The sequence below is a fragment of the Nyctereutes procyonoides genome, unplaced genomic scaffold (genome assembly GCF_905146905.1).
Source record: "Nyctereutes procyonoides isolate TBG_1078 unplaced genomic scaffold, NYPRO_anot_genome, whole genome shotgun sequence".
Classification (NCBI taxonomy): domain Eukaryota; kingdom Metazoa; phylum Chordata; class Mammalia; order Carnivora; family Canidae; genus Nyctereutes; species Nyctereutes procyonoides.
In genome coordinates, this window is record NW_026575046.1 from 59202057 (window position 1) to 59214720 (window position 12664).

General features: G+C 59.3%; 1 protein-coding gene across 5 annotated transcripts in view; it reads right to left on the bottom strand.

Annotated features, from left to right (window-relative positions):
• The window catches only part of ZMIZ1 (zinc finger MIZ-type containing 1), a 230008-nt gene that overhangs the window by 63840 nt on the left and 153504 nt on the right, over window positions 1–12664 (bottom strand). Inside the window, exon 1 of one of the 5 annotated variants that reach the window (XM_055325672.1) lies at window positions 3458–3583. The exons of 3 other annotated variants lie outside the window; for them this stretch is intronic. The gene's annotated coding sequence lies outside the window, so the exon portion shown is untranslated. Of the gene's footprint in view, window positions 1–2741; window positions 2860–3457; window positions 3584–12664 lie in introns of those variants that run through there. One more of the 5 variants, XM_055325673.1, reaches the window with a different exon arrangement.

Here is a 12664-nt window from a genome sequence, read left to right on the forward strand (position 1 = left end):
TGCTAACGAACTCGGCCTCGGGCCCACCGACGGGGTCCTTCCCTGCAGAGATGAGCCAGCCTCTCCCCAGGGACCAGAGCGGCATCGATCATGGTAAACACCGCCCTCACCCAGAGCCTCTCTCCCTCTCCCAGCTCTGCCAGCACAGAACTCTCTGTTCCTGGGGACCAGAGGCTGAGCTGGCTCTCCCGCCCGATCGATGGATGACTTCACCAAGAGTGACGCCTAGCAGGCACCAAGACGGTCCTCGGGGAGGCCTAAGGCTGCTCTTGGGACCGCTGCCCACCCTTGCCCCCTGGCTGACCTCTGCCGAGAGGCAGAGCACCGGTAGAGGAGGGGCTCACGCCACCCCCCTCTCCCGCTGGCTGACCTTGGGCAAAACTGAACCTCCGTTTTCTTGCACCCTAAATGGGAATACCTGGCCAGTCTATACTCCCCTCACAGGGAAGCTGACAGAAAAAGGTGCTAAGAAGACAGAAGATGACTTTACTGAATGGACTCATCCTGCACTGTCACACCTGTGGGCTCTGGACCAGCATCCTCACGTCACTTCTGCTTCAGGTCTCCATCCTCATAGGCCAGTGCTGCCCAGTGGAACTTTCTATCACAGTGGAAACGATCTACAACCCGAACAGCCACATGTGGCTGCTGAGCACTTGAAATGCGGCTGCTACAAAGGAGAAAACTCAACTTTTACTTTTAGTTCACTGAAATTTATCAACAGCCACACATGGCTGGGAGCTATCATATCGGACAGTATAGTTCTTGATGCACCTGCCACCCTTACCCCCTGGGGTGTGACCCAGAAAGAGCCAGCAGGAAACTCCCAGGCAGGATTTGGGCTGAGTATTGGTGGGGGCACCTTTCTCAGTCTGACTGGCTGACACCAGAATGGGGACTCATCCGACAGTTCCCAGGGGCTGAACAGGACCTGGCCGCTGGGTGCTCAAACAGCACTAACTCAAATCCAGAAGTGCTCTTGCTGCCCCTCTGTCCCCTTCCCCATCCTAGCCGGGAAAGCAGCTCCAGACCCGCTCATGCAGTCCTCACAGAAGTCGCCGAGGGTCCACCACCTGGCAGGCACTGCAGTGGGCACCGGGGTACACGGTGATGAGGAGTTATGGTCCCTGCCTTCAGGGAGTCCAGAGTCAAGGCCTCTCCTTCCAGTGGGACCTCAGACCGGCTAAGCTCCTCGGTCCCCTACTGGGTGGTCTCGGGGTTTCACACATGTTTTCCCATCTGAAGCTGGGGCTCCCAAGTCCCTGAGTGCACAGGCCCCGGTGAGACCAGGGAGCTAGGTGGAGGCGCCCGGCGGCAGTGCTGGGGAGTGGAGACGGCGTTGTGAGGCAAGGCAAACCCTGTGCAGCCTGCTGCTTCCGGTTCAGACCCAGATTCTCACCAAAGCATTGCTGTTTGGTGGTTTCTCACTAAGGAAGTTCACAGTAAAAATAGCTCAGGAGGGGACTTGAATCCAGCTAGTTGGGGGGTAGTCATGGCTTAGCTGATACACAAAAAGGGGAACAGGCTTGTTAGTAGCCACATGGACCCCACAGCTCAGATTCCCACTCCCGCCCCCAGCCCCTGCCATGGGACAGAGCCTTTTGCCCTGTAGTGGATGGGAGGTGAGCATCCTGCCCCAGGACCGGAGGGGCCTGAGGCCCTACACACCATCATGGTCACCCTGCATTCAGGGTGGTACCACCGTATCCACTCCAACTCACAGCCCAGCAGGATTTCTGGCCCATACTGCTCCCCGCCTCCAGGCTGGGCCATTAAGAAGCACTCTGGCACCAGCTCGTTGCCAGTTGCCTCACAAAATCTTCCTGCTGGAAGAGCCACCGGTCATGCCCAGTGCCCACCTGGCAGTTGGGCCTGACAGTCAAGGGCAGGGGTCCTGGCCCCCCACCCTGAGAATGCCAGTTACCTGAAGCCCGTTTCAAGAAGCGCCGCCTCCCTGCAGGTGCAAGGGGTTAGGGCAGGGAAAGTCACAGCCCTGAACTCACCCAGTCTCCTCAGAGCGGGCTTCCCGTTGGCCCCGGGAACCGGGACCTATCTAGTGGCTTGGGCACCAAGCCTAGGAAGACCCCGACACCAGAACCATGCGCTCAGGCCCCAGAAACAACCTTCCGGCCCTGCTGCCTTCTGAGAAACCCTGTCTCGGGGGCACCCGGGGGGGGAAGGCACCTTCCTCCCGGCTGGTGCAAGCCCCCCCCTTCTCCAGCCGGCTTCCCAGCAAACACTTGTCAGAAGTCTGTTCCGCACCCACCAGCTCTCCGAAGGGCGCCGCAATGGTGGCATCACCAGCGCCCGTGGGGGTGGGTCTCGGGGCTGCCACCTGACAAAGGAGCAGCTTGAAGTTAAAGACCCTGGGCCGCTGCCTGGTGCTGTGCTAGGAAGGCTTCCCGGCCCGTTCTTATTGGTGCGAGAGGAGCCGATGGAGGATGGAGCCTTGTAAAATGTCTGCTGGAGCACAGGCACACTTGGCCTCGGGGAGGGTGCAGGGGGGCGCCGGGAGGGAGCGAGCCCCCCCCCCCCGCGGGCGCACGGAACGGGCCCGGTGCACGCCTGTGCCACTCGCGGCCAAGCCTCGGGCTGACACCATGCAGCACACGGCGCTACCCACAATGCACCGGCCCTCTGTCACACACAGGCTCGCACACTCACCCCCGCGCCCGCGCCCGGAGGGAGCCCGGCCCGGCCCGCGGGCGCCCCGGCGCCGACCCCTGCGGCCCCGCACTCACCTGGAAGTTGCACGGGCCGCGGTCCCGCCCCGGCGCCCGCGGGGGGCTGCGGCCCGGCGGCTCAGGGCCGCGGCGAGCGTCTCCGGGCAGGGTTCAGCCGGCGCCGAACAAAGGCTGCGCGCAGGCAGCGGGCGCCGCCTGCATCCCCGCTCCGCGCCCGGGCGAAGGCGGCGGCGGCGGCGGCGGCGGCGGCGCGGGGGCCCCGGCGGCTCCGGCGCCCGCTCGCTGCGCGCTGCCCGCTCCGAGGGCGCTCCGGCTCCCGCGCTCCCGCTCGCGGCTGCCCGCCACCGCCGCCGCCGTCCGGCTACCGCACCGCACGCATCAATTATTCATCGCCCGTCTCCAGCTTCCCGGGCGAAGCCAATCACAGGCGGAGGCTCCGCTAATGGGGCCGCCGCCGCCGAGGAGGCAGCCAGCCGCGCGCCCGGGCGCAGGCGACAGCCCCCCGGGGACGGGGATGGGCCGGGGGCGCGCGGGGGGCGGGGGCGCACGGGGCGCGCCGGCGAAACTTCCCACGGCCCGCGCGCCGCGACCACCCACCCTGCGTGCGCCCGCGGGGGGCCGGGGCGCCGCGGAGGGGGGAGGGGAGGGAGGAGGAGGAGGAGCGCGCGAGGAAGATGAAAGGCTCGCAGACCTGCTCGGCGTCTCCGGGGAGCCCCGGCTCGCGCGCGCCCCCCCCGCCCGCCCGCCGCCCGCCGCCCGCCGCCCGCACTCACTCGCGCGCGCAGGCCGCCGGCCCAGCCACTTGGCTGCGAGGGAGCGCGAGCGAGTAGGATCGGAGGCAGCAGCTCACATTTCAAACTTGCACGCAGGGGTGGTGCTGGTGCACGCCGCCGCCGAGCGAGCGCACGACCCGCCGAGCGGCGCTCCAGCCTCCGGGCGGGGGCGGCGACCAGGGCCCCCTCCCCTCCCCCCTCCCCCCTCCCCCGCCCCGCCCCCGCGCCCGCGCCCGCCGCCCGCCGCCCGCCGCCCGCGCGGTTAATTGGAAGCCGCGCTCGTGCGAGCGGGTCTCCCGGAGCGCTGTCGCCGGAGGGGGCCGCCGGCGGTGGCCGGCTTGGGGTGCCTCCCGCCCCCACCCACCGGCCCCCCAGCGAAGCCCCCCGGGCGGTCATGCTAATGAGGGTCCCCGGCAGGGTGGGGGCGGAGGACCGAGCCGGCCCGGGGGCGGTCTCGGCCGGCGGGGAGGGGAGGGGAGGGGAGGGGCGGGGCGGCGCTGGGTCCTCCGGATGGCGACCACGGTTTGCAGGATTTTCGGAACCGGTTAGGGGGGCGGAGGAGGAGGCAGGCGACTTGGCATCCACCCTGACCCTGGGGGCCCCCCTCCCTCCTCCGGGATTCCCCGAGCGCGGAGCCGGGGGCAGGGGGCGCGGGTGCACGGAGCCCGACCCCCCCCCCCCCCCGACTTCGGGGAGTTCCTGCGCCCCCGGCCAGCGGCTGCAGGGAAGCCGGGGGCGGCTGCGGTGCGCGCCTCGGCCCTGCCCCGCCCCGGGAGCTGCTGCCTTCCTGACAGTGCATCCTGTGGTGGCCGCGGCCTCTTCCTTCCAGCCTGTCTTTCGCAAGGTCTCCTGGCGCTGAGCTGAGCTCGTCCCGTCTCCACCCCTCCGTCCCAGGAAGCCCACCACCCGCCGTCCTGCCCCGAGGGCTCTGCGCCCCTCCCTCTTTCCTCAACCATCACCCCCCCCCTCGGGAGAAACGTTTCCTAGCCCCCTCCCCCCCGCCCTACCCACCTGCCAGTGAAAATGTCTCGGGTGACCTAAGTCAAACGACTAGGAAGCTAAGGGGTTCCCCCCCACCCTTCATCCTAAAGAAAGGTAGCCAGAACTGTCTTTACAATCTCCTCTATACTGACCGCTGTGCCCTGCTCTCTCAGACGTCACAGGGGAGCTGACCGGGTCCACTAGCCTTTGTTGCTGCTCTACACTTCATATTCCTGGATGCTCCCTTCCTTTTTCAGTCTGAGCCTCTGGCTGGCCCCTAAACCATACCGTCTGTCCTCCTGCCCGCCCTGGAAGTGGCTGAGACAAATCACTTATCTAGAAATTATATTCTTGCTCCTTGTTTGACATAAATCGTTAGCAGGCTCTAATCCCACCCACTGCCACTTGAAATATCACTTTCGGGGATGGCATTTGGAAATGCAGTTGTCATGGGCTTTCCCTCCGTGGAGCTGGTTAAATAGATTAATTCATACTTCATAACTTGCTGCCTTTTGGACAAGAACTAACTTCCTGCAAGAGAGATTAATTGGCGTCCCCTTCCTGCAGGGCCAACCCCAGGGGCAGCCAGGCAAACAGGGACTTCTCTGCTCTGCGTGAATTCCCTGGTCTCCCCTCTTCCAAGAAGTCTTCCTTATTTTGGGTTAGGATGGTCTCTGTGTGGGACAGTCATTTAAGTGAGATATTTGTTGGGGGCTCTGCCCTCCCAAGCAGCCCCATAGGGGTTTGGGATGTCAAGACAGAAGAGCCCTATGGCCCTATAAAGACTTTCCCATCTTTCTTACTTTGGCTGACCCAGTCCCCACTTGCAGATCCCCTAGACAGTGTTCTCCAAAGCCCAGTGCTCAGCCAGTGACCCCCTGGGAAACAGACAGAGTCTGACAATCTGGCCCAAATTTCGGAAGGAAACACTGAGACAGAAGTCCTCAAAACCAGATTTCTAACATTAACCTGGTTTTAACATAATGTCACATCACCCTGAATTCAAATAGCCAAGATTTCAGATAACCAGAATACACTCCTCCTGGATCCTCCCCTCCCAGCAATTCTGCGCAATGGTAGTTCACTGTACGGATCTGATCCTCAGTGCCTGCTGATCCTCAGTGCCTGCCGAGCCACCAAAGACCTGAATGTTTGGAACTTCCAGGTTCATTCTTGAAATTCCCTGTATGTGTTGGTACCAAGTAGCCGGTACCACTGAGTTCAGAAAAACCACTTCCTGTCCATTGAGCCAGAATCTGGCAGACTGGAGCTGAGGTTGATACCAGAGGGACACAGACCTGGCGTCACTGCCTGAAAACTAGTAAGACAGCCCCACCAGTCCGCCTCCTCAGCCTCCCAGTTCCGCCAGGACAGGGTGGGAGAAAAGCATTAAGATGCTTATTTAAATTCCTCAGGCTGGGACCAATTGTTTTTGACTTTCTCCAGGTAAGCCAAAAAAAAAAAAAAAAAAAAAAAAAAAGGAAAAGAAAAGAAAATATTATCCTGGAGCAGATTTACGTAACCAGGAAAACAAATTGTTTTCAAGCATCCCTTCCCCAGCCGGCACACAAGGCCTCCGGCCCGAGCTGGGGTTTTCACATGCTAATTTCCAGGCCCGCAAGGCCCTATCAGGCCCACTAGGTTAGTGAGCTCTTATTAATACCACAGGTCCCGAGTATACAGAAATACGGGTACTGTAACCAGTTCCTGCTTCAGAAGGGCTTACTCCTCATTTGACGTTCCAACTCCGTGGCTCCAACTTCCAAAGATCTGCTCAAAAGCCCGAGCCCAAAGTGGCCTGCTCCACCCCCTGGGCGCACGCCTTGATAAGGATCTGCAGGAAAGGGGCCGCAGACAAAGGCGCCCTCCACCTCTGCCGGCAGTCACTCGGCGAGCTCTCCGAGTGACCCCGGCGAGGGGGGCACAGCCCGGGGGGAAATGACTTGGGAGGCAGAAGAAAGGAAGAAGAAAAGGGAGAAAAGGAGAGTTGCGGCCCCAGTGCCCTGGCTCCTTGATGAATGCCCGCGAGCGCTTGGGAAGCCTGATGTGGGGATCAATAGCGGGTGGCTTTTCTTGCGGGTGTTTGAACTCCTCCTGCCATGGGCCCTGGCGAGGAAGAGCCGCCAATAAATCACAGCGCTGCAGCCAGGAAGGCAGCAGCAGCTCGTTCCGGAGGATTCTTCCCCTCGCTGGGGAAACCTGTCATGCGGAACCCACTCCTGCAGGACCATGGGGGGAGGGGACCACAGTTGTGCCTGGGGGTGCAGGAAAAGCATCATCCTGGGCTCCCTGGCTACCCTACAGGGGGCAGGGCCGCTCGGGATCCCATCCCTGCCCAGGCCCAGGCCCAGGCCCGTAAGGAGAGAAAGAGCAGAAAGAGCAGAGCCACCCAGGAGGTATGTTCCCCCAGGGCTTCCAGCAAGGCTTTGTGTGCAAGGCCTGGGGGGCAGACAAAAGCCAAGCTCCCTCCGACTGACCGACCGAGGCTGAGGGGAGGCAGAACAATGAGCCCAATGGGTGGCTCTTCTGGGCCTTCCCGTCTCAAGAGCTGGGTCTTTCTCAAGCAGGGCCTGCTGATTCAGCAGGTCTCAGCAAGGATCCTGATGACTCAGAGATGTCACCCATGTAGGCTGGAGCACTCAGAGGGAGGATGAAATAGCCAGGGAGGCCCGGGGCCGGTGTCTACATGAGTGTGACCGGCGTGGGCAGAGGACCTAGGAGCTGCCTGGGTTGTCCACCTTCATGCAACTGGCCCACTTCAGGACCCATGGAGAAGTTTGGTGTCCAAAATGATCAATAAGGAATGCATATGTACTTGGGGTAACAGGTCGTGGAGCATCTGCCTCACTGCCAGCTTGGCTGGCCCAGGAAGGCTCAAGCAACTGCACTGGGGGCAGGGGTCGACTCAGGGCCTTTGCCTTCCAGAGACCTTCTCCTGCCCACTTCTGAGGGGCCAGGGCACCAACTCCCATGGCTTTTGATAATGCTTGTTCCCTCTGTCCCCTTTCCCTTCTTCCTTCCCCCAGGTCCATCCCCTCGATTCTACTCCCACACTCCTGAGGAAGGAAGGCACTGACGGAAGTCCAGCAACCCAGCCAATGGAGGTGTCCCTGCCAGGCCTCAGAACCCCACCCACACGTGGGGGCAGCGGGAGGGCGCACTCCTACTTGGGAAACAGTGGGACCCCCTGAGCTGGATCCAGGCCTCTCCTGTTTCCTAATCATACAGAGCTAACTGTGGGTGACTGGCTGTTTGCTGTTCCAGGCACTTCCTGAATATCAACATGTGGTCCCTACCCTCTAACAAGGTGTGATTATTATTCCCACTCTACGGACCACAACACTGAGGCACAGGGAGGTCTGGACAACTCGCCAGAAGGATTTAAACCACTTGGCCAAGTCTGCACAGAACCGTCATATTATATTCCTAAGATGGGACTTGAAGATCCAGAAGACAGTGACCATCGAGGTCACTCCAGGGAGCTGGAGTGATGAGAGCTATATGACTCTTGTTCTCTGTTGCTTCCAGCACACCAAACCACATTACACATACAGAAGGATTTTCTTTGTGTTTCTTTATTCTATTTACCGTCTGATTGTAAGCGTGCACCTGACATCTTGGTTGGCCAGGCCCCACCCAAGGGGAGGCTGGGGTGGTGGTGGAGAATGAGACCTGCCTGGATCAGAACCTCCTATCCCTGTACCCCGCCCCCCTTCCTGGATTTCTCCCCCAGCAGGGCCCTCAGCCCAGACTCAGACTGCATTCCCAGAAGGCTGTATTTGGCTTCTGCCCAAATCTTATCATCATTTTTTTTTTTTTTTCAGAAAACAAAACCCACCCCTGCCCCACACCTCCACTTGGCACCTCTGAGAGGCCCTGACGATTGCAAGGTTACTGGGGACCCAGGAAAGCCTCCTGCCAGGCCAAAGGAACAGAGATAGGGGAGGGAACCCAGGAGCCAGGCACAAGATGGGCGGTCCAGTAGCTTCAGTCTCCAAGAGCTGTCTGTCCTTCAGCTGCTCAGCTGGGAAGGGGGCCACCCCCTTAGGCTGTCTGCCCATGCTACTGGGGCAGAGAGGCTGGCAGACAGGAAGGAATTGGCCATGTCCCTGCTAGCTGAGGAGCTGTGGATTTGGAGGCTGAGGCTCAGGAAACAAGTACTGACTAGCTGGTGGCCCTGGACAAGTCACCTAGGCTTCCTGGGCCGGTATCTCCTCCTTCATACGACGGCAGTGAAAGCACCTAACACCAGGTCCTCAGGGCGACCAAAGGAGGTATCGGTGATAATTCTTGAGAAGCTAAGTGTGTGCTGTGATGCTGTGGGTTGAACTCTATCCCCCCCAAAAGATGCGAAGTCCTCGTCCCCACTACCCATGAGTGTGACCTTATTTGGAAATAGGCCTTTGCCGATGATTGAGTTAAGATGAGGTCATTGGGGTGGGCCCTACTCCCATAGGACCGATGTCCATTTATAAAAAGCAGACATCTGGACACAGAGACACACACGCACAGGGGGAAGTATGCCTAGTGGTAATGGCGTCATGGTGCCACGAGCTGGGAGAGAGGCCTGGGACAGATCCTTTCCTAGTGTGTTCAGAGGGAGCACGGCCCTGCTGACACGACACCCTGATCTCAGCTGGGGCAGACTCTGGCCCTCAGCGCCCTGCGATTCTGTGGTCCAAGCTGCGGGGCAAGTGGTACTTTGTTATGGCATCCCTAACAAAACTGTGCGCCCCGTGACACTGCAGAGTCGAAGTCACAGGACGTCCCTCCTCTCCTCAAGTCCCTTCCTGCTGTGCCTCTGGCTCAGTCAGTGTGTGAAGCCCAACAGCCCTTACGATTACCCACAAGACCCCGCGTGACCTGGTCCCTGTCACCTCCCCGACCTCATTTCCTTCTAGTCTGCCCTCGGCTAACTCGGCTCCAGCCTCCCTGGCCTTCTGACCGCAGGTGCCCGGGGTGCTGCACCCGGCATGCTCTTCTCCAGGTAGCCAGGCTCACGGCCCACCTCCTGCAGGACCAGGACGTGGCTCGGGTGACCCCTTCTCGGGCAGCCTTCCTCTGCCACAAAGGCAGCCCCTCCCCACACTTCCTCCCACTCTTTCCTGACTTCCCTCGCCCCTTTGCATTTGTGACTGCTTATTTCTCTCGTTAACGCTGTGTCCTGGCCAGAAGGCAAGCTGCACGTCAACAGCGACTTCTGTCTGTTGTGTATGTGTGGCGTGGACAGGATCTAAAGGATGCCAGGCACATGCAGGTTTCTGCTGTAGGAACGAATCAAGAACCAGCTGCCTGAATGAATGCATGAGTCAAGGAGTGACTGAGTGCACGGGAGGCGCCTGCCCGCCCGTCCAGAGATGAGGCCCCGAACCACCGTCTGGGAGAACACGGGGTGGCTTCTCAGCGGAGGCAGCCTGTTCAGACAGGAGGCCCAGGCCTGCTAACAAAGGGGCCGCCGGAGGTGGTGGGGAGCTCGCCACCCAGGCCTCTAATGAATCTCTTTCCATTGATTTCTGGAGTTGCCTTTGAAGGGAAGGGCCAGCCAAGGCAGCTCGAATGTCCGTGCCTCAGCAGTCCTGGGGTTTTATTGCTTCTCCCAGGACACAGCTTTGACAGGGGGCTTCCGGACGGCCCCTGGGTTGGATTGACATAAGCTCCCTGCAGTTGGAAAGGCAATTTCCCTTCCCGCTGAAGCTGTCTGCCTCCCTGCCTCTGCAGCATTTCTCCCCATCTCCGGCAGTCCTGGGCCGGGAGCAGCCAAATTCCACTCCTGACACTCCCCAGACAAAGGCTCAAGCAGGCCCCGGGAGGATGCCCTCTGCCTTGCAGACGGAGTAATGAAGCTCAGACAGGGAAGGGGTTAATAAGGCAACGCACACAGTCTGGCCCAAGGCTGGGGGGCCGTGGAGCTGAACGCAGGCTGCTCCAGCAACCACCGACCCCACGGTGCCCCCTGAGTCTGCATAGCCTGTTACAGCCAGCCCCTTGCCTGTAGAGCCTCTACTTGACCATTTGGGATCATCAACTCATTTGGCGCTGGAGTAAAGAGCCCCTAGCCTCACTTGGAATGAGGGAACCGAAGCTCAGAGAGGGGCCTGGGCTTCCGGCAATACCACGAGAAATTAGTGGTAGAGCCAGGACTAGGCCTAAGACATCTGGCTTGTTCCAGAGCCTCAAGCCATGTCTACCGACACTGGTTCCCACCAAGTATACGGTCAAGGGCATGTGCTCCAAACTGTAAAGTGCTAGACAGATCTGAAGGCCTACTGTTCTAAAGGGTTTTTGTCCATCAGCTGCCTCTTTTTGAGCTGATGGGATTTGGATGTGGAGGGTCTGCACCACTATGTCTTCCTTTCCTGCTCCTCACAGGGACGTTGGGGGCCAGACTCTGGACACTTCGGCTCCTTTCCTCATCCATAGGGGGTCATGCACATCAAGAATGTGGGGTGGGGGCATCGAATTTGGGCTCAGAAGGACAGTCAGGACTGCCCTGGAGGTAGTGAGCACCTGTCACCTGGGGTGTGTACACTGAGGATGAGAAAATGCAGAGGGAATCTTAGGAGTAGTAGGCTAGGGCTTCTGTGGCCATTTCTGCTCTGGGGTGCTCTCCTAGGTAAGAGGAGAAGATGGGTGCTTGAGAAGCATGCCCAAGCACCTCAGTATGTTCCGGGCAGCAATACAGCAGCTCTGTGAACCTTCTGAACCCATTGAAGTTCATCAGGAACCCCGCATCACCTGTGTGATGTTCATCTTCCTTCCTCTTTTGACAGTCCTGAGTGAGAGGACACTGTCCCCGCTGCCCACTCCCTGCCAGCCCCTTGCACCCAGCCCACAGCAGCCCAAGGAACCTGGCAGCTTCCTTCACTCCCCCGTGTGGTCTCAGGTGTCCCCCCTCTCCCTAGGGCGCCCGGGGGTGTGGGGGGGAAGCGGTTGGACGTGAGCAGACAGGCCACGTAGGAATGTCTGTCTGGGGAAAATCCAAAGTGGCCGCCAGGGCAGGGCAAGGAGTGGGAGGCTTGATGTTGAAATCGGGATCTGCAGAGCTGAGCTTGGCAGGTGGGAACAGCACACTCCTCCCTCCACCGGAGGCCAAGTCCCCAGCTGAGAGATGCTGCCAGGAGAGAGGCTGGGGGCTTGTTGTGTAGCCAACAGCACATCACTGTCTCTTTCTGCGACACAGCTTCCCCATGCAGTGTGGACATCTAGTGCAGATGCTGGCCTCTCTGCTACTAGGGGCACTGGTCTCGCTAAGTCTGATTGGGAAGATCCCAGGAAGAACTGTCACAATTGAGCTGATACCCCACCTCTCCCCAGGAACAACCTATAAAGGATGGAGCAAGGCAGGCAGGGTGCCTATAATACACACAATCCTCTTAAGACAAAGAAGCCAGTTCTGAAGTAGTGGGCCCGCTAACTGTGCAGTCTGTCTGTACACATATCCTTCTTGGTAGACCCTGAGCTGCGCGAGAGCAGGGATTTTGTCTGTTTTGATTACTGCTCTATCCCTGGTGGCTCTGGACCTGGCACATAGTAGGTGCTCAACAAATACTCGTTGAGTAACAGTTATTCACCAAGTCATTATCCCATGTCAGTGGCACCTCAGCTCTACCTTCTTTATAATGTTCGGTATGCCTTAACTGTTTATAAGGAGCATATATTATTTTTGTGATTAGAAAAAAAAAACACTCCATACAACCCCTTTCATTGTAGAATGAAATGAGTCCAAAGTTAAGACTTTCTCCTCCGAAAGGTGCTGTACCCAGTCTTCAGAACCAGTAACTCCACAGCGAAGCTTAAAACAAATCCCAAGTCACCAATGGAACGTCCGAGGCACAGCTATGGGCTGGCCACGGGCAAGAGGCATTGCTGGAGACTTAGCATCTGTACCTTTCCCTCGACACAAGGTACAGTTCCACCCCAGCAGGCTCTTTTCTGGACACCCAGAAGAGCATCCACACTGTTTTCTCTGCCTCTGGCTCCTCGGTCCCCCCTCTACCTGCTACAGTTTTATAAAAGGCAAATCTGACCACATAACTACCTTCTCGAAAACCTTCCGTGGCTCCCCAGTGCTGCCAGGCTCAGGTTCAAGCTTGAGCTCCCTAGATTGGCACTCAAAGCCCTGGAAGTCTTATGGTAGCTCTAGGAAGGTCCTTCTGCTACTCTCAACCTGAGTTGCTCTTATCTAGATGCCTCCAGCAAGTCCCTTAAAGGCACTGATAAACCCTG